Source organism: Eulemur rufifrons, chromosome 21 (genome assembly GCF_041146395.1).
Source record: "Eulemur rufifrons isolate Redbay chromosome 21, OSU_ERuf_1, whole genome shotgun sequence".
NCBI lineage: Eukaryota > Metazoa > Chordata > Mammalia > Primates > Lemuridae > Eulemur > Eulemur rufifrons.
Genome location: NC_091003.1, coordinates 26,392,544 through 26,417,661, shown reverse-complemented (window position 1 = coordinate 26,417,661; position 25,118 = coordinate 26,392,544). Strand labels below are relative to the sequence as shown.

The 25,118-nt window shown below is 43.9% G+C and overlaps 2 long non-coding RNA genes across 2 annotated transcripts; one reads left to right on the top strand and one right to left on the bottom strand.

Moving 5' to 3' along the window:
* Window positions 1-5,826: 5,826 nt before the first annotated feature.
* LOC138401739 (uncharacterized) lies at window positions 5,827-13,986 on the bottom strand. Its single transcript, XR_011236546.1, has 3 exons — window positions 13,702-13,986; window positions 11,261-11,415; window positions 5,827-6,251 (listed from the first exon to the last, which is right to left on the bottom strand). It is a non-coding gene; the product is annotated as an uncharacterized lncRNA (long non-coding RNA).
* A 4,658-nt stretch (window positions 13,987-18,644) lies between these two features.
* On the top strand, window positions 18,645-22,884 carry LOC138401390 (uncharacterized). The gene is made up of 3 exons (XR_011236515.1): window positions 18,645-18,699; window positions 18,884-18,949; window positions 22,851-22,884. It is a non-coding gene; the product is annotated as an uncharacterized lncRNA (long non-coding RNA).
* Window positions 22,885-25,118: the final 2,234 nt, after the last annotated feature.

Below are 25,118 nucleotides of genomic sequence, written 5' to 3'. Positions count from 1 at the left end.
CCGCCGGGCGCGGCATAAGGCGACGACGGGGGAAGGGGCCGACGGGCACCAGGAGGCCCGAGGGGAGGGGTGTAGCAAGCCTCAGACAGCAGCCCACCGGCCAGGACACGCACGGGATCTCACCGCCAGTGGCCTCCGCGCACAAGGGCGGTCCCGCAGCACCTGGGACGACCGGCTGCGCCTTCGGCGAGCTCCCCAAACCCCCCGCGCACCTCGCAGGGCCCGGACCCCGACCGCCATCGCGGTCGCGTGTAGCTCCGGAAAAACGCTCTTCTTGCACGCACGCGCGACCGGCCGCCCCCCAACGCCGTCCGGCCCGCCACGCGGAGGCCCGCCGACCGTTCAACCGAGGCACGTCGCCGGGGGGGTGGGGGGCGCCATCCAGGGCCTTGGCGGCCAGGGCGACGCCCCTCCCCACAGCGAGGTCAGGTTCGGGCAGCGCAGTCGGGCGAACGCTTGTCGCGGGGCGGTAGGCAGCGGTCGGCAGCCGTGAGGAAGAGAGAAGGCGCACCCTTTCGAACGGGGATGAGACCCCGCGAGGGCGAGGCACGAGAGCCCGTGGGAGGCGAGACCTGCGCCGCGACCGGGCCACTGGGGAAACAACACCACGGGATCCCACCGCCCCAAACCCGAGAGCGGTCCCGCAATGCGCCCGTGACGCCAGCCGGCCAAAGCCTTCGGCACCCCTCAACCCTCCCAACGGGCCCACGGCCTCACCACCGGGGCGTCCCAGAGCAACGCCGGCCTTCGGCCCTCGGCCCGCACGCCACCGCGCCTGATCCCATTCTCGTCCGTTTCCCAATCCTGTCTCGCTCCAGGGAGCACCGCGCACCGGTGGAACGACCCCCTCGTTTGCCGGGCAGTCCCCCAAGCCGCAATCCACAGGCGCCAGCACGGGAGCGCCCATCCATCCGCGGCCTGGCACGGGACCGGGTGGAGGGCCGCACGCTCACAGGGGATGGGGAGGGGGCGCGAGACGGGCCGCACCACCAACCCCTTCCCCCAGCGCACACCGGGGCGACCCGTGGCCGGGGCACGCAGCGCACACACGCGGGCGCCCTTCACAGCTGGAACGCCGGCCCGGCCCGGCGTGACCCTCCTCCAGAGTTCAGAGGGGGAGGCGCGGACCACGTTAGGCGAAGAGTGGCACTCGGCCCCCACCGCGGGGGCCGGCGGACCGCTCCCCCCCACGGCAGGGGAGGAGGGAACTCTGCCCACGCACAACTGGCAGCCGCAGGGGCGGCGGCTGACGACGCGCAGAGAGGCGGCGGGCTGGGGGATCCGACAAACCCTAGAAGAGGACACGCCTCCATGATCGCTAGAGAAGACGCTTTCTCCCCGAAGGTGGATCGCCCCCGACCCCTGGTCGCCCCCGTAAGGGCCCTGGGCGGAGGCGTTCAGGCACGCCCCAGGGGAGGTGTGGGGGGGTCTGCAGCATGGGGCAAAACACGCACGGTTGGCGACTCCTGAGCGTTCGCGGTCGGGGCCCCTGGTCCAAAAGCCACCTCACTTCGAGGGGAACACTCCCCCGTCGGTATGGGAGAGGGGTCACCGAGGCAGACCAGGCCGGTGGCAGAGGCCCCCCACGGGGCCGGCCGGCACCACGTCGCCGGCCCGGCCCCACCACGATCGCCCACACGACCGTGCAACCACCCCCCCTCGGTCACGGTGGGAAGAGCACAAGCCGTGCGCTCGCCTTTCGAAGTCCGCCACGCTCACATCGTGGGGACGCGGAGACAACGCCCCCCGCCCGCCCACCCGCCCGCCCACGCAGCGCAGGAGGATGCCTCTGGGCTTGCCCGCCTCGACCCCCCCAACCCCAAGCACGCTGCTCGAGGGTGTACCCAACGCAGCAGACGCTGCAGCGGCGACCAGAGGGGGACGCCGGGAACGAGGACGACAACCACCGCTCGGTTTCGGGCACCTTGGAGAACAACCCAGTGCGCTCCGGGGGCACCACAAAAGGGCCACGCAGACCCAGCAGCCGCGCGCCAAACGGGGAGCGCGACCGGGCGGGCGGCACGGCCCCGCACCCGTCCGTCGCGGGCAGGGGGGACCCCGGCCAGGCAACAGCCACACAGGGCGAGCGAGGGCTGCCCGCTGCGTCAAGAAGACTCACGACCCCCCGCCAACGCCACGAGGCCGAGGGCGGGGCGACCGCGGTCGGGCCGGATAGTCTCGCACCCGCGCCTCCCACGCACCGCCCACAGGCGGGGAAGGAGAGGTGAGGTGCCCGCGGGCAGAACAAGAAGAGCGGCCACCATTCACCATGAATGGACCGTCCCTCGCCTGGCACGCGGCTCAAGGCCCGGGAGAGCGCGACGTCACCACATCGATCAGGCCCCGAGGACGGGGAGGGTTGGGGGAGGTCAGTCAGGCCGGCGAGGACAGCGATCGGAGGAGCCCGCTTCAGCCTCGCCAGCCCCGCCTCCCAAGCACAACCCAAAGACGAGGACCGCCTGACACGCAACGGCACAGAGCCAGCGGGGTAAGGGGGAAGGTTGCCGCAAACCTCCCCCCCCCCGGTGCCGTCTCTCGAGGGGACAAGAGACCAACGCGAGAGGCGGGCACCACCGTCGGGACACTCCGACGCTCTAGAGCCGGCGCGCGGGCCCAGGCGGTCAGCTCAAAGGGAACAGGGCAGGGCGCTGGATCCCCAGGAACCCAGAACCCTGTCCGCGTGCGGAGGCCCAACCCCTCCAGCGACAGTCGCCGAAGGACAGCGCGTCAGTACTAACCTGCAGGCGGAAGATGACGATATGAGGTGATCAAAAACACCGCGCAGGAAGACGGGGACCGAGCCACTTGAACACGCCTGCCCCCTCGATACTCGACACGGCCACCTGTCCCCAGCAGGTCCCCAGCGCCAGCAGACAAGGGGCACTCAGGGACATCTGGTCGGCCCCCGTGGCGTAGAGGGCCAGGGAGGCCCTCACCGTCCACGCGCGCCACCCAGGGCCCAGCACGGGGACTTGTGGAGGAGAAAACATCGGGACGGGACCGCCACGGCCCACGAGCGGCCGCGGGCCGACAGGGGTCGCCCTCGCCGGCCACCCAGGGCCACCCAGGGCCCGGTCCCCGGCCCCAGCACGGGGACTTGTGGAGGAGAAAACATCGGGACGGGACCGCCGCGGCCCACGAGCGCCCGCGGGCCGACAGGGGTCGCCCTCGCCGGCCACCCGCGCCACCCAGGGCCCGGTCCGCGCCCCCAGAGTAGGACTCGGAAGAAGCCACGGACGACTGGGTGCCACTCACAGGGCTGTCCCTGCCTCCTGAGCGGGAACCAGGGAAAATGGGTAGGAAAGGCGAGGCCGAGGGAGAGGGACACGCATGCACGGGACGGCGGCCGGTCGCCGGACACCCTCCTCTCCCGTCCGCGTGTGCCGTCTCCTTCCTGTCCCCGCGGGGTGGGTCGGGTCTCCAAAGCGGCCACAGCGTGCTGGTCGACCTGCCCGGGCAGCCCCGCAAGCCGCCTGGCTGGCTGAGCCTGGAAGCGCGGCGACAACGTCCTCCCGCCACACAGCCCTGCAGGCCCAAGCTCTGCCTCCCAGATGTCCCAGCCGGCGTCCCGGCACGAACCAGATGGCCCCGCGAAGGCTGCTTGCTTCCCAGAACTCAGCCTCGCTCGCATCGGGGACTGTCCCCTGCTTTGCCTGCTGCACCGAAGATTCAGAGGACAAGAGACTTGTAGAAAAGCGGCCGCCAGGTGGAGCCCGACCACAACCGGCGCCAGCCACCAGAGGTCTGCTGCAAAACACGGGGCAACCCTCTGGAGCCCATCATTTCAGAGTCCAGAAGGTCCCCGGGGGGCATCAAACACAGTCCCCCTACTCCCCACGGAAGCCATCGAAAAATGACGGGTCAGTCTAGGGCCACGCCACCCTGAACGCGCCCAATCTCGTCTGATCTTGGAAGCTAAGCAGGCCCCGGCCTGGCTAGCACTGGGATCAAAGAAAGGATGGGTCAGCCCGACCACCGACATCGTCCACCAAACCCGTCTCTGCACAGACCACAACACAGCCGAGAGACAGACAGGCAGAAACAGAAAGAGAGAAAGGGAGAGAAAGGAAAAGAACAGAAAGAAAAGAGACGGAGAAACAGAGAGAGAAAGTCAGAAAGAAGAAAACAGTAAATAAGAAAAGACAGGAAGAGGGCACGGGGAAGAAAGAAAAAGGAAGGGAGGAAGGAGATAGGAAACACAGAAAGACAGAAGGAAAGAAGAAATAAGGAAAGAAAAGACAGGCAGAAAGAAAGAGAATGAGAAAAAGGAAGGAAGGATGGAAGCAGAAAGAAAGAAGAAAGAAAGAAAGAAAGACAGACAGACAGAAGGAGGGAAAGAAAGAAAAGAAAAAGAAAGGAAATTAAGAGAGAAAAAGAAAGAGCACGGAAAGATGGAAAGAGAAAAAGATAGAGAGAAGGAAGGAGAGAGAAAGTATAGAAAGAGACAGAAAGGAAGAAGGAAGGAGAGAGAAAGGAGAGAATGAGAAAGAAAGAAGGTAGGAAAGTAGAAAGGGGGAAGAAAGGTGGAAAAAACAGAGATAGAAACACAGGATAACAGGAGAAAGGAAGAGAGGAAAGAAAAATGGAAAGAAATACGGAAGGAAGGAAGGCAGGCAGGCAGGAAGGAAGACAGGAAGACTGAAAGAAGGAAACAACAAAGAAGTAAAGAAAAGGCAGAAGGAGGAAGAGAAAGAAAGAAAGAAGGGGGGGGAGAGATGATAGGATGAGAAAACCTTTCTGTCGTGGAATCATAAAACCCCTTCCTATCTTAGGATCATGAAACCCAGGGTGGAACTATGATACACTTCACATTCTCAGAGCACGCCGGCTGGTGAAACAAAGAAAGAAGTCAGGGACAAAGAGAACACATTCACGGGGCCTGGCCGGGGGCCAGGGTGGGGCGGCCCGAGGCTGTCGCCAGAGCCATCTCTGTGGCAGGACGTCGCAACACGCCTACCGGATTTTCCCATAATGCTCGCCCGCCGCCAGGTGACCCCCGTCATCCACCGATCCAAGTGTCAGCCTGGAAAGGACGGGCTCCCTCGTGGGGGAGGGAGCGTGGGGGCGGGAGTGGGTACACACTGGGTCGCAGGCCTCCTCCCGGCCCCTCTCGGACCACGTCTCTCAGCCCTCGGGCACACTCCCCACCACTAGTCGACCAGAGAGCCCCCGGGGCGGGGGGCCGGAGGGGGACGTCCACGGCAGGGAGAGAGGACAGGGACCCATCGGCCCGTGCTAGATGCCACGGGTGGAGGCAGGACCTGCTGAAGACACACGAACAGTACGGAGAGGTTCAGAGCGGGGCCTAGGCGCAGCCACTCACGATGATCTCACAGTTGGACTATCTGTCACGGTGGACCGAAGCGCATGAAGTGGGCGCTCCCGGAAACGGCGTGTGTGTGTGTGTGTGTGTGTGTGTGCGCGCGCGCGCGTGCGCGTGCGCGTGTGCCTGTGTGTGGGAGGGAGAGAGAGAGAGAGAGAGAGAGAGATGGGAGAAGACGGTCGGTACATTCACTCACTCCTGTACCCGGGCCAGTCGTTTCTCCCGAAGGACAGAAATCCATAAAACACCCACGTCTAAAGAGTGTTTACACAGAGCTAACCCTAGGTCGAATCAGTCAGGAGTCGAGTGCGGGGAATCCTATGGTCCCAAACTGGGACTCCAGTCCCGGCCCCATAGCAAAAGGGGGTCATTTCTCAGAAAACGCACGCACACAGAAACGGGTAACGTTTATACAATTTTATACCGTGGTAGTGACTTCCTTCCCCGCGCCCGTGTTCTTAGGATCGGTCTCACTACACAGTACTTTTTTTTTTTTTCTGAGCTTTATTTTATTTTATTGTAATTTCATTAGAGATGGTGGGTTTCGTTGTTTTTGTGCACAATAAGAGATGACACTACAAAATGATGATTTTTTTGATTTTCAGACAGCTCATGAAGCACCCCCTTACTGAGCTTGTTCACCTTTGCAATTTGTTTCAAATGCCAAATGACCACAGAATGAATGCTCAACATTGAGTTCTTCGGCAACTTCTCCTGTATTTGTAAGAGGATCAGCTTCAATCATTGCTCTCAATTGTTTGTCGTCAACTTCTGATGGTCGGCCACTGCGCTCCTCTTCTTCAGGGCTCTCGTCTCCTTGCAAAACTTCTTGAACCACCACTGCACTGTACATTCCTTAGCAGTTTCTGGGCCAAATGCGTTGTTGATGTTGTGAGTTGTCTCCACTGCTTTATGACCCATTGTGAACCTGAGTAATAAAATCATTTGAATTTTCTTTTTGTATAACATCATTTCCATTGTCTAAAATAAATATAAACAGCAGATACTAAGTCCTCAGCAAAAAAACAAAGTGAGAAATGCATATTAAAATAATATATAACATAGCCACATTTATTTAAGAATGTATTCCAATATCAAACGGCAAATGTTAGCAATGCTAAAACCACAATTACTTTTGCACAAAGCTAACACAAATTAAAGTAATAATAAATATCTTTTTTCCTCTTAAAATTGACAAAAACTGAAAATATTGATAATATCTAGTGATGGTGAAGAAATGGGGAAGTGGATATTTACATATTGTTGCTTGTAGTATACTTCGAACAAATTATTTGAGAAATAATTTAGTAGTACTTGCTATAATTCAAAACAAGCACATCATTTGCATCAGCAATTCAACTTCTAGCAATCTAGGTCATGAAAATAAAAGCCTAAGTGTGTAAGGGTATATATGTGCAGCTGGATTTTTGTATTAGAAGAAATATTGAAAAATTTGAAACAATCTAAATATACATAAAGAAATGACTGAATAAACTACAATGCCACCATATAATTGAGTATTATGCAACCAATATAAAAGACAAATCTACATATTGACTTGGTAGTGTAAAAGCCAAATTTTACCTCAGTAACCACATAATGACTCCATTCTTGGAAACATAAAAGTGTGTGGTTATTTATACATATAGATTTCTTGCATATACTCAAGAAAATGTCACAAAGTAACTTAACATAGGTCACCTTTGGGGAGATGGAATTTGATGAGTGGGTGATAGAACAAATGTTCACTTAACAACTTTAGATAATCGTTTTAAAGTAGTGGAATTACAAATTATTTTTCATTTTTGTTGTTTTCTAGCATTTTTCTGAAATAGAGAGCAAATAATGGCTGGATCAGGATCCTGCAGGAGACTGTAGAGGAAGGAACCAAGGGTATAAGCGGAAGGACGCACTTCAAACACAATGAATACTTCACTCCGCAAGTGCGTGACAAGAGGGAAGAATTGGTGGGGATGTAGATCTGCAGGGGTGTAAGAGGTAGGGTCGGAGAGCTAGGAGTGGAGACATCTTGCCTGATGACCCTGCGTTCTCAGTAAAAATGAGAAGGAAACCTGGGCTTGAGGAGAGTGGTGAAGGTTTGGAGTCGTCAAAGAGGAAAAGAGGAAAAGATGCTGACCAATGACAAGTGAGGAAAAATGCACCTGTGAAGTTTTTCTTATCTAGGCCTAGCGGTGGCCCCTCACTGCAAGACACTAACAGCAAGACAGGCTAACGATGCAGTCTTGGTTTCTTGCCAGAAAGAGGAGAATGGATTCGGTGGACTGCCATCATTCTCTGCCACACTGTGACTACCTTAGATGTTTTCTGTAATGCAGATCACTTTTCCTACCCCCTCATGCATCCATATTCAATTTTACACTCACCCATCCTCAATTTGAAATTCCTTTTTTAAATGTTATTATTTATTTTTTTAGTTGATGAAATTGCATACATTTACGGTGTACAACATAATGTTTTACAATACGTATGTATTGTGGAATGGCTAAATCAAACTAACATATGCATTACCTCATATACTTTTTTGTGGTGAGAACATGTACAATCTACTGTGTTAACAATTCAAGTTTTCTTTTAATGAAGACATCATACACTTATTGAAGCTAAAAATGCCCTTTGAAATAAGCATTGTATCTATTAAGCAAAAATTACTCCTATGGAAGGTGATAGCATGATGCGTAACATAAACATACTGCAAATAATTTTATATGAAATGCATAAAAGAACATGGGTGAATAATTTGAACTGATGCATTTTTTTTAGTACGAGGAGCTTCTCCAAATTCTAAAATTTGCACCATATTCACGATCTTCAAAACACTATCCAAGGATACACCATGTTTTTGAAAGGACTACACTGCCCTCTACAGCTTCAGCATAAATAATTCCGTTTGTGGGGAAAAACCAGCAGTTGAAACATCAACACGGAAGTGTGCGCGATTAACATGCCTCAGAAATTTACTTTTCCTTCTTGAACTGAATGAAAGTATTAAATTTTTAATAAAATTTAATAAATTTCATTTATTTTAGTAAATACAATGAAAATATTAAAATAAAGATCACGTTTTAAGCAAAGTGTACTACAGTATGTATAACAGGTACCTATTTACGTAAAAAGATATGAAATATAGAAAAAGATGCATATATGTGCATATCTGTAGATTATTTTGAGGGGAACCCTTTAGGAAATGACACAGTTGCCTACAGGGAGGCAAACTGGCATCTTAGGGGTTAAATATGAGATTTATCTTCTACTGTGGATCTTATTGTAAAACTTGAACTTTTCGATCATACACATTCATTAATCTTTCAGGTAAGAAAAGAGTTAATCAGTAAAAACTTGATTAATAATTACCTACTAGAGAAGTTTTATGCATCCAAATGTTAAGTATCTCTTTCCAGAAATTACATAACTTCAGATGAGTTATGTAATCTTTGTGCCTGCCCTGACCACTCAATTTAAATTAAAGCATACCTTCCTTAACTCTAGATTACCTTATTAGCTACAGCCCAACATCTTCACAATATAGCCACAAAAAGGGTAGTGTATACTAGCTCACATTTGGATAACAAAACAAATCTTGAATGACTACACTCTATTTTATATCCTGTTTTTATCTGTTAACTAATTTTTTTAAGTTGAGAGAAACTAATTTTATATGGTTAAAATATTAATTATGAAATAGTATACAATGAAAGGTAAATCTATTTCCAACTCAGTCCTTCTCACCAAAGGAAGCTAGATGTATTCCATGTATCTTTCCAGAAATTATGCTAATAAGTATTTATTGAGTGATGGAATAAGCAATATTTTAACTGAATGTTTATTCTGTGCCAAGCATCTTTCTAGGTGCAGTGGATAAGGAGTAAACGAAACTGTCATTGACCTCATAGAGTTGACACTGTAGTGAGAAGAGGCAGATAATATATACATAAATACATATATACAATGCCTAAAAGTTATAAGTGATATTTAAAAAGAAGAAGATCAAAGGAACAGAAGTAACAGACAAGGGAGTTGCTGTTTTATGCAGAGAAAGCTCTGAGAGGATGACATTTAACCAGATATTGGATTCAATGGGAAGCAGGACACACAGGTATCGGAGTAAGTGCCTACCAGCCAGAAAGAACAGGCAGCACAAAGGCCTTAAGAGGGAGTCTGTATAGGATTCAAGAAACTGCCAGGCCACGTGCAGTGGCTCACACCTGTAATCCCAGCACTTTGGAAGGCTGACGTGGGAGGATCACTTTCAAGCCAGGAGTTTGAGACTAGCCTGGGCACCACAGCGAGACCCCATCTCTATTTTTAAAAATATACGTATATTTCTAAAGAAACATAAAAAAAATTACAGCTGACTACTTTGTTAGAAACCATGGAAGCAAAAATGAGTGGAGTGAAATATTTAAAGTATTGACAAAAAAAAAAAAAACCCCACCAACCTAGAATTATATATCTGGCAAAATTATTCTTCAAGAGAGAGGAGAAATAAAAAGGAAAAAAAAACTGCCAAGAGGCCAGTGTGGCTGGTGTGTAAGGCCAGAGTACTGATAAGGAACAAGATCACATAAGGCTTGGGAGACAAATGAAAGATTTGTGTTTTATTCTTAGAGAATCAGAGGGTACAAGGGAGGCTTTGGGGGTCTTCAGAGAGGAGAGGTATGACCCAACTTACATTTTTTAAAGGCTCCCTCAAATTGCTAGGTTGAGAATAGACTGGCAGTGGAGGTGGGAAAAGGTAGAAACAGAGATGAGTTCAGTGTCCGATGATGGCATTCTGGACCAGGTGGCTAGCATAAGTTGTGACAAATGGTCATATTCGGGAATATTCTCAAGGTAGCCCCACAGAATTTTCAGGTACATTGAATGCAGACTTTGAGAGAAAAGGAGAAGTTGAGCAGCATGACTGGATACCTGGAAGGATGATGGACGCGCCCTCAATTGAGATGCAGAAAACTGCTGAGAAAGCAGTGGGTGAGAAGGAGATTATGAATCAGTGTTGGACATTTTAAGTTTAGAGTATCTATTAGAGATCTAAGATGGGAGAAATTACGCCATATGTTTGCTGCTGAGACTGTCTTATTAGAGCAGGAGAAGATGCCGATGCAAAACAGAGAGGCATAAGAAGGGGAAAGGATCTAGTGTACACATGGAGAGATCTTCAGAGGGGATAACGGTTGCTCATCTAGATACAACCGGGAAGGCAGGTATGTGGCCACAGGCACAGGTAGGTGGACAGATAGGTTGACAGGAGCTAGTGCAGAGTCTCTTCTGGAAGCTTCTGTTTTCATAGTGAAATAAAGAAATTCTTGTTTGAAGGAATTAATAAATCCCTTTTTACTCCCTTGCTTAAAACCCTCCCCAGGCTTCCTCTTGCCATGAGAATAAGATCCAAATGTTTTATCACAGCCCACAAGTCCCCACAGGATCTGGCCCTGACCACCTCTCTCCATTGCCCCAAATGCTCCAGCCACAGCGGCCTTCCTTCTGTGTCTCAGACACATGACAAACTCAGACAACCACGGGTTCACCCTCTGTCTGGTATGCCCTCTCTCTTATCCTCATCACGTAAGTTTTACCTCAAAGTTCACCTCCCAGGCCTTTCTTGAACTTCCTATCTAGAGTGTCCCCTCCTCCCACCATGAATTATTTTACTCATTTATTCTGTATTGTCTGCTTCGTCCCACAAGAATGTGTTTCCTAAGAAACTAGCACCCCTACTCCTGGCTCCCCCTCCCCCTCTCTTCTCTTTCCTGATTTGGCTTTAGTTTTCTTCTAAGTACTCATCAGAACCATACCTGGCACATAGCAGGAGCTCAGTCACTATTTCTTGATGAACAATTTTGACAATTTAAATGAAAAAATGGATACAGAGCATATAGCAGAGAGCCTGGCATATAGTAAATATTCAATAAATGTTACCTGCTATGGTGATGGCAACAAAGACAGCCACGGCAACAATCAGAAGCACAACTCTGAAAGGCTGATGCCTCCTCTGTACTCTTGGACCAATTCCCTTTTGTCTCATCAGAGACTTTCATTGATCATGTCCTTCTTCCTCTTGATAGCATCCTTCCCTTCAAGTAAATATTGATATGTGCAATATTAGCCCACCATTAAAAACAAAAACAGTTAAAACATACCTTCCTTAACTCTGGGTCTTATTAGATACAGCCAAGTGTCCTCATAGTTTAGCAATTAAAAAAAATATCCTATACTAGTTCACAACTGGTTAACCAAAACAAATCTTGAATAAGTAGACTCATTTTTATTTACCACTCTTATCTATTGACTAGTTTCTTTAAAATGAAAAAAACTACTTAATATTTGCATGGTTACCATATTAATAACTATAAAATAATATTCAATAAAAGATCTATTATCTAATTCAGTCCTCACTCTGCAAAAAACTGGCATATCTGTGTATCTTTCCAGAAATTATATATGCATATCCAGACATATAAATATCTTTTGAAAATACCAATATGCACACAATTTTGCACCTTAGGTTTCCTTTAGTTAATAGATATCATGACTAGCTTTCAAAAGTACATAGAAAGAGCTATATCATTATTTTTACTGGCTACGTACTGTTCCATTGGGTATGAATGTAATGTCATCCATTTATCTAGTCCCATATTTACTGGCATTTAATGTGTTTCCAGTCATTTGTTCTTGTAAAGAATACTGGAATTAATAGTCTTGTATATGTGTATGTGTATTCATGTATACATTTAATATATACATACTTCTTCAAATATATCCATGCATAAATTCTTGAAAGTACAACTGCTGGCATAAAAAGCATATGTGTCTTCAGTTTTTATCAATATTGACAAATTACTTTCTAAATATTAATAATTTTATTAAATCAGCAGATTTTTTGACTCCTCTAAATTATGAACAATTACTAAGTGCTTTGCTTCACATTATTGTTGAGGGAAAGTGGATAATTATTTATATCTCTGTATCAAAGCAGAAAAGGACTGAAACCACTTTTAAAGAAAATGTTAGTACCTTCTACGATACATACAGTTGTCTCCCCTTATCCAGGGTTTCACTTTCCACAGTTTCAGTTACCTGTGGTCATCCATGGTCCAAAAGTATTAAATGGAAAATTCCAGAAATAAACAACTCATAAGTCTTAAATTGCACACTGTTCTCTCTGTACTGAAATCTCTCACCACCCCACACAGTAGGTGAATCATCCTTTGGTCCAGTGCGTCTCTGCTACACATGCTACCAGCCTATTAGGCACTTAGTAACCATATCCATGATCAGATCAAATCCTCTGTCCTGGTTCCACGGTGTTTGTGTTCAAGTAACTCTTATTTTACTTAATAGACTTAATAGTAGAATGAAGTAAATACTACATAATAGTGGTCCCCAAACTCAAGAATAGTGGTGCTGGCAATTCGATATGCCAATGAGAAACTGTAAAGTACTTTCTTTAGGCGGAATAATGAAAGTTCTAGACTTAATAAGGAAAGAAAAAAATTATATGCTGAGGTTGCTAAGATCTACGTTAAGTGAAAGTCTTCCTCAGTAAAACTGTGACAAACAAAAAAGAAATTCTTGTATAGCATATAGAGGGTTCAGTACTACCTGTGGTTTCCAGCATCCACTAGGGGGCTTGGAATGTGTCCCCCTGAGATTGGGGAGAGGAAGGGGAAAATACTGTGTTTAAGACAAAGGAAAACCAAGCACTATTTTGGGGAAAGAGATTCTGTATTTAGAATAGCTCAGTGTTGGAGATAAGTTCTGTGTGCCTCTGCATAGGCTCCTTGCTTACCCAGTTTGAACCAGTTAGGTGGTAACGAAGAAAGGATGAGGTCACTCATTGCTGACGTCATAACTTTGAGGACCGATGGTTTTGCAGTGGTGAGTGACCTGCACGATCCTCCTAATGATCCTGAAATTCAGGATCTGTGATAGTTGGGCTCACTTAGAAGTTCATTTAAACTTCTTATGTAGTTGTAATTCAAGTAATGTTTTTAAAGTTTTAACATGGATGTCCAAGTTTCAAGCTGGTGTACAAATCTTGGCACACAGCCAGACTGCTGTAAGCCTTGAGAATGATCTGAGAGTTTAACAGGGGTGTGCTTTCTTTTGAAACTGGACATTTTCTTTGATCTTCCAAGAGTAAAGTAATTGTATATGAAAAAAAAAAAAAAAAAAGGAAAGCTTTCTCTTTCAGCTAATGAAAGTATCAACACATTAAATGAACTTTTCCAGTACTCAGTAGTTCTTTCCCCTAAGTCAGCCTCTTAGAAACTCACAGCCTATGGAAACAAGAGTTAAAGACACAGAAAGAAAAATACCTAAACTCAAAGAGTTTCTCAGGAGCACAACGAGCTTCTTACCTTTCTAGACCGACCAGTGAGTTTCAACTTTCGTCGTTTGAGGTTTTTTCTTTCTTTCTTTCTTTCTTTTTTAAATTGTTAGTGTGGTTTAAAAAAAAAAATCGTAATTCTCTTTTAGTGGAAAAGTACATATCCCTGCCTTGTTTCTTCTACAGATTGCAAACTCTTCAAGGGAGGGGGTGGAGGATAGTGTTCAGGGGGTTTTAGCAAACAGCAGTGTCCGGCTATTACCGAGACGGCCGCTCTCTGTCAGGCCACCATCCCGTCCATGCGAGGCCCCCTCCCGCTCGCCGCCAGACTACGTCAGGTGTGCGCCGCCTGCCATCGCGCTCCCCCGCACCGCGCCGCAGGTGGACTCGTCCATGACGTCACGAGACAGCGACCCAATCAGAGGCGGCGTTTTGGAAATTTTCAACTTAAAGACGGGTCTGCCCTTGCGCCCTGAAGCGCCGGCGGCGGAGGGTTTGGGCCACTTTCCTGGGGCCCGGCGTGAGAAAGCTGGCGGAGGAAGGCCCCGTGGCGGTCTGCGTGCGTGTCCGGCCGCTCAGCAGCAGGTAGGTGGCCCAGACCGCGGCAGGGCGCGCACGGCTGCCGGCGGCGCGGGCCCGAGGGGGAGGGGCGAGTGCTCCAGCCTTTCCCAGAGCTGCCTTCTGGGATTTGCTTGTCTGTGAAGTGACAGGGAAGGATCCCAGATCTGGAAGATAACTTCCAGCTGCGAGATTCACGTAACTCTAATGCGGGCTCGCTGACGTTGAAGACCTTCACCTGCTGTTTTTCCGACATCTGAACCTCCTTACCCCATTCCACGCCCTAAAGAAGTCGTATGGGAGACTGTGGTCATTTTAAGCTAAATTGGCTACCTCTAAACTCCCTGAGGGCAAGGGCTGGTCTGTCGCATTGTATTCAATAGGCACTCAAGACTGCATCCATTCATTCGTTCTACAAATACTTATCCATCTGCATATATATATTTTAGTACACCGTTACAGCACTGAACAGACGCTGCCACATTGCCCTGTGGATCTTCCATTCTAGTGGAGAGAGAGACAGAACATAAAGCTAAAAATATGAGTGTTAAGTGGTGATATGTAAGTAATAAATGCTATGGAGAAAAACCAGGAAGGGGAATAAATGAAGTCAGTTTGTTTCACTAGCCTCTCTTCCTAGACCCCAAAGGCTAACATTTTCTGTGTTTGAGAAATTTTTATTGAACACAGCGCTTAGTAACAGAGAATATCAAGATCTGGGATTTCCTGTTTTTAAGGAGCTCCTTATCTAATACATTAGAAGACATCAGCATAAAGAAGCCATTACAATAGGTTGTGACAAGTGTTATGATGGGCAGGTGGAGAATGTTTGCTAAAATGATTAGTCCATAAGAGAGATGACAGTTTGGGTGGGGTGGGCTCGTGTCAGGAGAGTCCTGACAGTTTTCACAAGTGAAACAATAGGTAAGTTACTTAATGGGAAGGAAGGTCAGAATATTCTAGGCCCAAAGAGGTTAAATCTGTCATTTTGAGAAGACCTTCAAGTAGAGCTTCGGGTTCATATAGAAATTTAGAGGACGGCCGGGCGAGGTGGCTCACGCCTGTAATCCTAGCACTTTGGGAGGCCGAGGTGGGCGGATTGTTTGAGCTCAGGAGTTCGAGACCAGCCTGAGCAAGAGCGAGACCCCATCTCTACTAAAAATAGAAAGAAATTATATAGACAGCTAAATATATACATACAAAAAATTAGCCGGGCATGGTGGCGCATGCCTGTAGTCCCAGCTACTCGGGAGGCTGAGGCAGGAGGATCGCTTGAGCCCAGGAGTTTGAGGTTGCTGTGAGCTAGGCTGATGCCACGGCACTCACGCTAGCCTGGGCAACAGAGTGAGACTCTGTCTCAAAAAAAAAAAAAAAGAAAAGAAATTTAGAGGACGATGAGGTTGGAGCGTGAAATGACGTGATCCAGGTCTCATGTGCTATGCTAAGGATTTCATAAGTTTCCAGGAAGTTTTCAAGAGTTTTAAGCAAGAGGGACATAATCAGTTTCATTTTTAATCTATCCTCTCAGCTGCCAGTGTTGGGTGAAAGGGTGAATGAATGGTTTCACAAGAAACTCCCATGACAGGGCAGGAGGCACTGAAACCCCATTTAAGAGAGCTGAATCCTCAAAGCTGGATTTTCCATCTTTCTCTTATAAGTGGTACATTATTACTATCTTTTAAAATAGTCTTCATCTGGGCATGGTGGCTTATGCCTGTAATCCTAGCACTTTGGGGACTAAGGTGGGAGGATCCCTTGAGGACAGGAGTTCAAGACAAGCCTGGGCAACATATGGATACACCACCGCTCCACCCCCTACAAAAAATACAAGCATGGTGACACAGGCCTTGAGCCAGGAGATCACTTGAGACCAGGAGTTTGAGGTTGCCGTGAGCTTTGATTATACCCCTGCACCCTAGTACCTGCAACAGGGCAAGACACCATCTCAAAATAAAATAAAATGTTCTTCAGAAGATGAAATCTTAAATTATCCTTCCTATAACGTAACTTTTATGACCAATTACACTAAAATGCAGTATTATTGTATTTTTAGAGAAGAAGAACTTGGAGAAACTGCCCAAGTTTACTGAAAAATTGACAATAATGCCATTTAGCAAGTTGATGGAAGTAAATCCTTCAATTTTGGTAAGATAATAGCATCAAAAATTAGCTTGCTATTCTTTTGCTATTAAGAGTACAGAAGGCTTATCAATAATACTAGATCAGACTAAGGCTTTTGTAAACTGCTTCACTGAAAATGAAAAATTGTTTAGCCATCATGTATGATAGGTGAGATAATAAATTGATATTTAAAGCACAGTTATATATTTTGTATCCAGACAGATTCCAGACCCCCATGTGCAACCACTATGGCCTACTGCCTTGTAAAAACACACAGGATCATTAACTTGTAGTATATTTTTTGTCTTTGAGGACCAAAACATTTTACCTGAAGGAGAGGTTTTTTCAAAGGACCAAAAAGTTGAAGAAAATACTGTCTTAAATATTTTATCATCCTAGATTGACAATTTTATTTCTTTGGGCAATTACTAGTTCAGAATGAAAACACATTTGATTTGTTTGGTTTAACTTCAAATGTGTTGTTGTTTTGTACATCATGTCTTTCATAGTAATGAAACTACTAAAAATGTGTATGAAGAAATAGCAGCACCAATGATCAATTCTGCCATACAAGGCTACAATAGTTTGTATTCACTCAGTGTTGCAGAAACATTTTAGTCTTGGGTGTCTGTGCAACAGGTATTGATAGTTTTACCCACTGCAGATTCATTTTTGATATTTGTGTTTGTGTGTATTTTGTTTGTTCAGGTACTACATTTGCCTATGGGCAGACTGCTTCAGGAAAAACGTATACTATGACAGGTTCAGAAGATTACTTAGGACTTATGCCCAGGGCAATTCATGACATTTTCCAAAAAATTAAGAAGGTAAATAACTTAGCTGAATTTCTAGTATATACTGGTAAAAGTAGCAACAATCTTAGTGTTTTTCTTGTGTAATAATAAAAGGAAGTAAATTTACAGTTATCTCTTGATTATCCATGAGGAAAGAAGAGAGGCATAACATAGATTTACTTTTATCCCAACAAACTTACTTTTTAAAGCTTAAAGTTCTTTTATTCTTTCCCTTGAATCCTGCAACAGTAATACTTCCAACAAAAAGTCATCATTAAGGAACAGGAAAATCTTATCAGAATGGTTTAGCTCCTGATTGCCTTTGTTTAACTACTAGTGATTATAAAGGAACAGTAAAAAGTGGGTGTAGGTAAAGAAAAAGGGAAGTAGAAGGCCAGGGTAGGCAACTTAATTAGTTAAGAGTTGGTTTTAAATTAGCATTTTCATTGAAATAAGAACATCTAATGGTAGAGTTTTATTTTGAGCCTGGAGAGTTGGAAAGAGTGCTCTCTTCTAATTTTACGATGTTACTTTTCATTATTTCTGAAACAATGCTTTTATATTTTTGTGTTTATTATTGTCAACATCGAATCATGGGTTTTGTTTTACAAACATAACTTCCTTCTTTAGCTCTGTCATATAAGCAAACAAGCATAAAATACTAGGTTTTCGTAATTTGATGCTCACTGATGTTTTTACATATTTTTTCTTCCAGTTTCCTGATAGGGAATTTCTCTTGCATGTGTCTTACATGGAGATATACAAGGAAACCATTACAGATTTATTCTGTGGCACTCAAAAAATGAAACCTTTAATAATTCGAGAAGATGTCAGTGAATAACAAACATTATAATCAACTTACTTATTGGGATTATTGTTCTTGAATATTTACCTTTAATTTTTAAAGTGTCTGCTGTTTCTGTGGTTTTCTTTCTTTTCTTTTTTGAAGTATTTATAGAGATTCATTTTTTAAATAATATGTATAGTTTTAAAATACTGGTAGCTCTAATAGGCTTAAGTGCCTAAAAATAGCAATATGGAAGTATCAAGTTAGAATTTAGTGTGCTTTGGTATAGGAAATAAATTGTATTCATGGAGTTGCTTGTTATATTCTTATAGAATAATGATTCCATTTTCCACCTTTAACTTCCACAAATGAAGTCTGTAATAGTTTGTACCTTCTTTTTGAAAAGCAGACTGTTAAGTGACTTTTATTTCTTTAATCTTTCCACAATTAAACTTGTTTCAGAGGAATGTGTATGTTGCTGATCTTACAGAAGAAGTGGTTTATACATCAGAAATGGCTTTTGGATTACAAAGGGAGAAAGTAAGACTTTCTGCTGTAATTCTTTAAAACCCTTATAAAAGGTATCTTTTCAATCAAGTGTGTTTAGGCTTCAAATAATACTTTATTAAGTTAAAATAACAATTACTGTTTTTCGTTGGATTTTAATATATGTGCAGCTGAAATATAACTCATTTTTACAGGGAACAGCGATTATGGAAAAACAAAAATGAATCAGAGAAGCAGTCGTTCTCATACAATTTTTAAGATGGTAGGTAATATTCACTCTCTCTCTGTCTGTCTTTCTCTCTCTTTTATAACATCTGATGGTAGGGTTTTACTTTGAGCCTAGAGAGTTGAACTGGATGTACTCCTCTTCTTACTTTATGATACTTTATTTTTCATTATCCCACGTAAGAATGCACTAATTTTTATACGTTGCCTTTTCTATCTAGATTTTGGAGAGCAGAGAGAAGGATGAGCCTTCTAATTGTGAAGGGTCTGTGAAGGTGTCCCACTTGGTGAGTATAAATGAGCTAAGATAATGTACTGTATGGGCCAAAATAACAGTTAATTTAGCTGCTGGGTATTTGGTTTAATATGAACTGTTAATTAAATGCGGGGCAGGGGAACTATAAATTGGCAGTTTCATCTTGTCAGTAGCATCAAATTACTAGCTGAAATGTTGTAGGAAAAATTCAGAGGGTCTTTCTTGCCGTTATGTTATGGCTGTCATCTCCTAAAAGTTAGATGTAGGAACTATAGGAGTTGAGGCTTTCTCTACCCACTGAAGTAGGGTTTTTTTTTCTGTACACATTTAAGAGTTTAAGTGCTCTTAGAATTTGGGGATTTTTTTTTTTTAATCTCAGCCAATATCATTTAGACTTGTGTGGTTAACAAAAATCTAGGTGGGATGGTTAAAAAATAAATCACATTATTGAAGAATTTTCTTAAGTATAAGATAATATATTTAGTATCATAAACATAGTGTTTTAGGCTACAAATCTCTTAAAGATGGAAGAGTGATACTGCATTCATGTTTGTAGCCCCAACACATGTATATTACATAGTTTATGTTCAATACATGTTTGTTGAATAAGTGAATATAAGCATTATGCAAACATTCCTTTTTTTCCACAAAGTAAACTTCCCATTTCCTTCTTGCTGCACAGTATCACTGTCTTTCTTACTCCTTTTCTCTCCTTTACCTTTATTGCTTTATTCTCTCTCTTCAGGGCCTTAGTTCTTTAGCTTGATGTGGATATGATTTAAAAAACTTCAGGGGAAGAAAGTAATAATGTTTATTCATTTTCATATTTTGTAAAATCATATTCTTAATATCCAATCCTAATTTCACCTTAGTTATTTTGCTATAAAAGTATATAACTTATTTTAATCTTTAATTTTTATTTTAATCTTTTGAAATTTAATCTTTAATCTTGTTTTAATTTAACAAAAGAAAAATCTAAAACCTAACTTCTGTTTTGTATTCCAACCCTGGCCTTTGATATTTCACTATAATTTAACATTTCTTTTAATAATTTAGCTTTAATACTCTTGGCATCATCAGTGATGTATTTGGTGATTTTCCTCAGATTCCTTGATGCTCTGTCATTTATGGTCCAGGTGGTCCAACCCTCCAGGCTACCCAATGACTGTAAGAATCTTCTTGGAAAGAAGTCTTCCCCAAAGAGTCATCTTCTGGCTCTTTAGAGGTGGAGATTTATTCTGTCTAGATTTTGAGGTTGTGTCTTGGCCTTGGTGGGACAATAATATTCAGTTTCTCTTAGCTCTGTTCCTTCCCTGTTTTCTGCTGTGGCTTCTTTTGTAATCCCCTACTAACAATAACTCGGAAGTGTTCTGTAGCCTTTCTTGACGTTCTTGCCCTCGGACATTCTATCATCATTTCTGTGTTGATTACTGCCAAATATATATTTTATAGTCTCTAAGTCCTAATTCATATCTTCCTAAAGATTGTTCTAATTGTGTCCCGCTGTTATCTCAAACTTCAGTGTACCTAAAACCAAATTAATTTCTTCCTACCATAATGAATATTCTTTTCTTCTGATAAAACAAAAGCATTATCTCAGTTACCTGGGCTGCATACCTGAGTTTTTGACTCATCTTTTTCTGCCTTTCTCCTTGTTCATTTGTCCCATTTCTTACTGATTCTACCTTTGAACATTCCTATGGGTGTTATACTCATTTAGGTTCTCATCTCTCTTGAATTACTACCTCAGTCTCCTCAACTCTGGTCTTCCTTTCTTCAGTACATCATACAGATTTTCTAATGTACTCACAACTGCTTTGTTATGTTGTCTTCCCTGGACAAGATCTAGCCACTCTTCACCAGTTTAACTTTACTTCCTTCTATTCCACAGGAGCCCCTCTCTCATAGACTGGGCCTCTTAGTGTCTTTGACTATGAAAGCTGGTTGCCATCTATACCTTCCTCCTACTGCCCTCATTACTACTTTGCCCATTTATTATGCATCTAAGTCATGGTAGTGGATATTATGCAAGAAAAATTACACCTCTTTGAGTATTTTAGAGAAAGAAGTATATGAGGTAGTACTTATAAAACAATATCACATAAATACCTGTATACTCTTGAAAATCTCCATAGAGAGAGGTAACTTAAAGCTCATTCTTTTTAAGACAGGGTCTTGCTCTGTTGCCTGGGTTAGAGTGCAGTGGTGTCACCATAGCTCATTGCTACCTCAAATTCCCGGGCTCAACCAATCTTCCGTCCTCAGCCTCCCGAGCTGGAACTACGGACACACTGCCATGCCTGGCTCATTTTTCTGTCTTTTTATAGAGATGGGGTCCCACCATGTTGCTCAGGCTAGTCTTAAACTCCTGTCCTATCCTCCCATCTCAGCCTCCCAAAGTGCTAGGATTACAGGTGTGAGCCACCGTGCTCGGTCTCTAGCTTTCTTTTAACACATTCAGAATACTTAAAGAACCTTTATTATGTTCTGAGCATGCTGCCGGGCTCTAAGATTAAAAGAGTAAACAAGACATCCCTGCGCTAACTCACAGGTAGTCTCCCTGGCCCAAACAGCTGCCACCTCTCACTTGGATCCCTGCACCAGCCTCCTAATGAGGCTGCTTGCTGCCATTCTTGCCCTTCTTGAATCCATCCTCCACCCAGGGGCCACAGTGGATCCTTTAGGAAGTGGAATCAGGTTGTATTACTCCCTTGCATGAAGCCCTCCAATGGCTTCCCAATGCATTTAGAAAATACAGACTTCCTAAGCTTGCTCACAAAGTCCTGCATAATCTGATGCCTACCTACTTCTCTTACCCTATCTTCTCCTGTCTTCACTTCACCAGCTGTCCCACTTTGCTTTTGAACACACCAAGCACATTCTGCTTTGTGACCAGGTGTGCTGGCTGTTCTTTCTGACTAGCCTACAGTTTGCCTTGATCTTTTCAATAACTGGCCCCAACCTCTCTGTCACTTAGATCTTAGATTAATGCCAGGCCTTTCCCTGCCACCCAGTCCAGCGAATCTACTCAATCCCTCCCTCTATCCTCTTCTAACTCTATTATCTCTGTTACACTCATCACAATGTGTTTCTTATTTGTCAATCTTTTTTCTCTTCTAATCAGCAGTCTTTCTGTAGAATGTAAGTTCCATGAGAGCAGAGACCTTATTTGTTTGGTTCATTGCTGTTATCCTCGCACCTAACGCACCACCTGGAGCATGATAAGCAGTCACTTTTTTCAGTAATATTTGTGAAATGAGAGAGAGGTCCATGCTTTTCAAGATGCTGCAGCGCAGTTAGTAACACAAATGACTAGCCCAATAGAATAAGTGCACTGAGAATAAGTCTCATCTGTAAATAAGTCTATAAGTATTTATTAAGAGTTCTGGATATGCAGTTGAAGGAGCAGTTCATTCAAGATGTAGGGGAAGAAGGATAAAGTGTGCGAAGCTATCTTGAGGAGGTAACATTTGCCCTGGTTCTTGAATAAAGAATAAGGGCAGACTGGAACATTAGAACTAACTGAACAAAGGCAATAGCAAAAAGCTGCTGCTTGGAGGTATAGAAGTATGGAGGGGTGTTTGGAGAATAGTGAGTAGTTCGGCTAGAGAGGTAAGGGTAAGGGATGGATAGATATAAAGCTGGAGCAATGGAAGTGCCAGGTTGTGAAGAATCATTCACCATAGCATCGTTTTGGACTTTATGGGAAACAGAACCTACGCTGGCAGAATTATGGAGAATATATTATAAAGAAAGAAGGAAACGTAGAAAACAGTTTGACTCAGAAAAGGGAATGCCTAAACAGTGAGCTGGAAAACAAGGATACAGATGGGATATTCAGATATGCCATGTATATAAAATGTTCTTTAGGTAGTTTGGATTTTATTATATCAAAATACCGTTCCTAAAGATTTATTTCATCTATCTTACAGAATTTGGTTGACCTTGCAGGCAGTGAAAGTGCTGCTCAAACAGGAGCTGAAGGTAATAAAAACTCATGAAATACATTAGTCTTTTTTTTTAATAGGATGCCCAGTTTAATTTGAATTTATAATAGTCAAGGAATATTTTACTATAAGTATTTCTCAAATATTGCATTATGGAAATGCCAAAATGGTATTTAAGGTAATAAAAAATAGCAAATGTACTGAGAGACTATCAAATATTGCATGAGACATACTTAATACTGAAAAATTATTCATTGTTTACCTGGAATTCAAATTTAACTGGACATCCTTTATTTTAATTTGCTAAACCTAATACAATCAAAGAAATAGTCTTAATGTCTTCCTATTCTTTTATTGGATAAAAAGTACCACAGGACATTTTTAGAAACTGATAAAGTAATAATAGTAATCGTTTTCTGATAAAAAGTCTTTAACATAAAAATTAGCATCTGATCAGCATGCAGTGAGATGGGTTTTTTAAAAACATTAGCATTTGGATCTGGCAATGGGTGGCTGCCATTTTGAGCTTGCTGGTGATCAGTGCTGCAAATCAAAGCCATCCCAGTGTTTGAAAAACCCATAACTACAATCTCATTATCAGTCGATGATAGTTTGGCAAAGTCTTTTTTAGCTTACAGGCAGAAGTGAGCTAAGCTCTCATGATAGAATGCAAAATCCAGTTCTAATTCTCACAATAGGAATGTAAATTGAACAATAAAGAAACAATATATAGGCTGGGCGCGGTGGCTCACGCCTGTAATCCTAGCACTCTGGGAGGCCGAGGCGGGTGGATCACTCAAGGTCAGGAGTTCGAGACCAGCCTGAGCAAGAGCGAGCCCCCGTCTCTACTAAAAATAGAAAGACATTATATGGACAACTAAAAAAAATCTATATAAAAAAAAATTAGCCGGGCATAGTGGCGCATGCCTGTAGTCCCAGCTACTTGGGAGGCTGAGGCAGTAGGATCGCTTAAGCCGAGGAGTCTGAGGTTGCTGTGAGCTAAGCTGACGCCACGGCACTCACTCTAGCCTGGGCAACAAAGTGAGACTCTGTCTCAACAACAACAAAAAAAAAAAAAAAAAGAAACAATATATAAAACATATTCTTGACATCTATATGATTAAGGACTCACTTTCTTTTTTGAATTAGTCTTTTCCTAAATAGTTTGCCCTGATGTCTTAATTTGTAGGCTGAGGTAAATGCTGATTTTTACTTGATTTCATAAATATAAGTTAATATTTATTTTAATATCAACTTTTTTTTCATTCTAGACCATTGAAAACCAAGAGGAGTTAAGAATTCTTGGAGATGAACTTAAAAAGCAACAAGAGATAGTTGCCCAAGAAAAGAGTCATACCATAAAGAAAGAAGAAGAGCTTTCTAGGACCTGTGAGAGACTGGCAGAAGTTGAAGAAAAGCTAAAGGAAAAGGTGAATTTTTAAAATTATCTTCCTGGCCATTTTTTCTGACTAAACATTTTTTTGGTAATGTATTTTGATTCCCATAGACCTAAATCCAGAAATAACATGTACCTCCCAATGAACAGATCTTAATGCTAATATTTTATACAATTTCAACTTACACTAAGATCTAAATTAACATACTTTGTAAGGATTATATTATTCTAGAGTCTTTTTTTTTTTTTTTTTTTTTTTTTTTTGAGACAGAGTCTCACTCTGTTGCCCAGGCTAGAGTGAGTGCCGTGGCGTCAGCCTAGCTCACAGCAACCTCAATCTCCTGGGCTTAAGCGATCCTCCTGTCTCAGCCTCCCGAGTAGCTGGGACTACAGGCATGCGCCACCATGCCCGGCTAATTTTTTCTATATATATTTTTAGCTGTCCATATAATTCCTTTCTATTTTTAGTAGAGATGGGGTCTCGCTCTTGCTCAGGCTGGTCTCGAACTCCTGTTTATTCTAGAGTCTTTAGGTGAGAGATGGCCTGTGTCATTTAAAGAAATCATATATATTCATTCATCAAATATATATTGAGCACTACCATGGACCAGGCACTGAGATGCATTAGACAACAAAACAAATATCCTCTCCTTATAAAGATATATTAGTCATTCTCTAAAATGTAAGATTTATGACTATCACTATGTCTTTGATGTCTGCAGTTTCCTGAATCATTTATTTTATACAAGTAAAGTGCTGTTGTAATATTTGCGTAAGAGCTAAGACCCCTGTAACAACCTGGGCATTTTAGCCTGGGTGATTCTAAAATGCACCCACAAAGATATTTCTAGATAAGC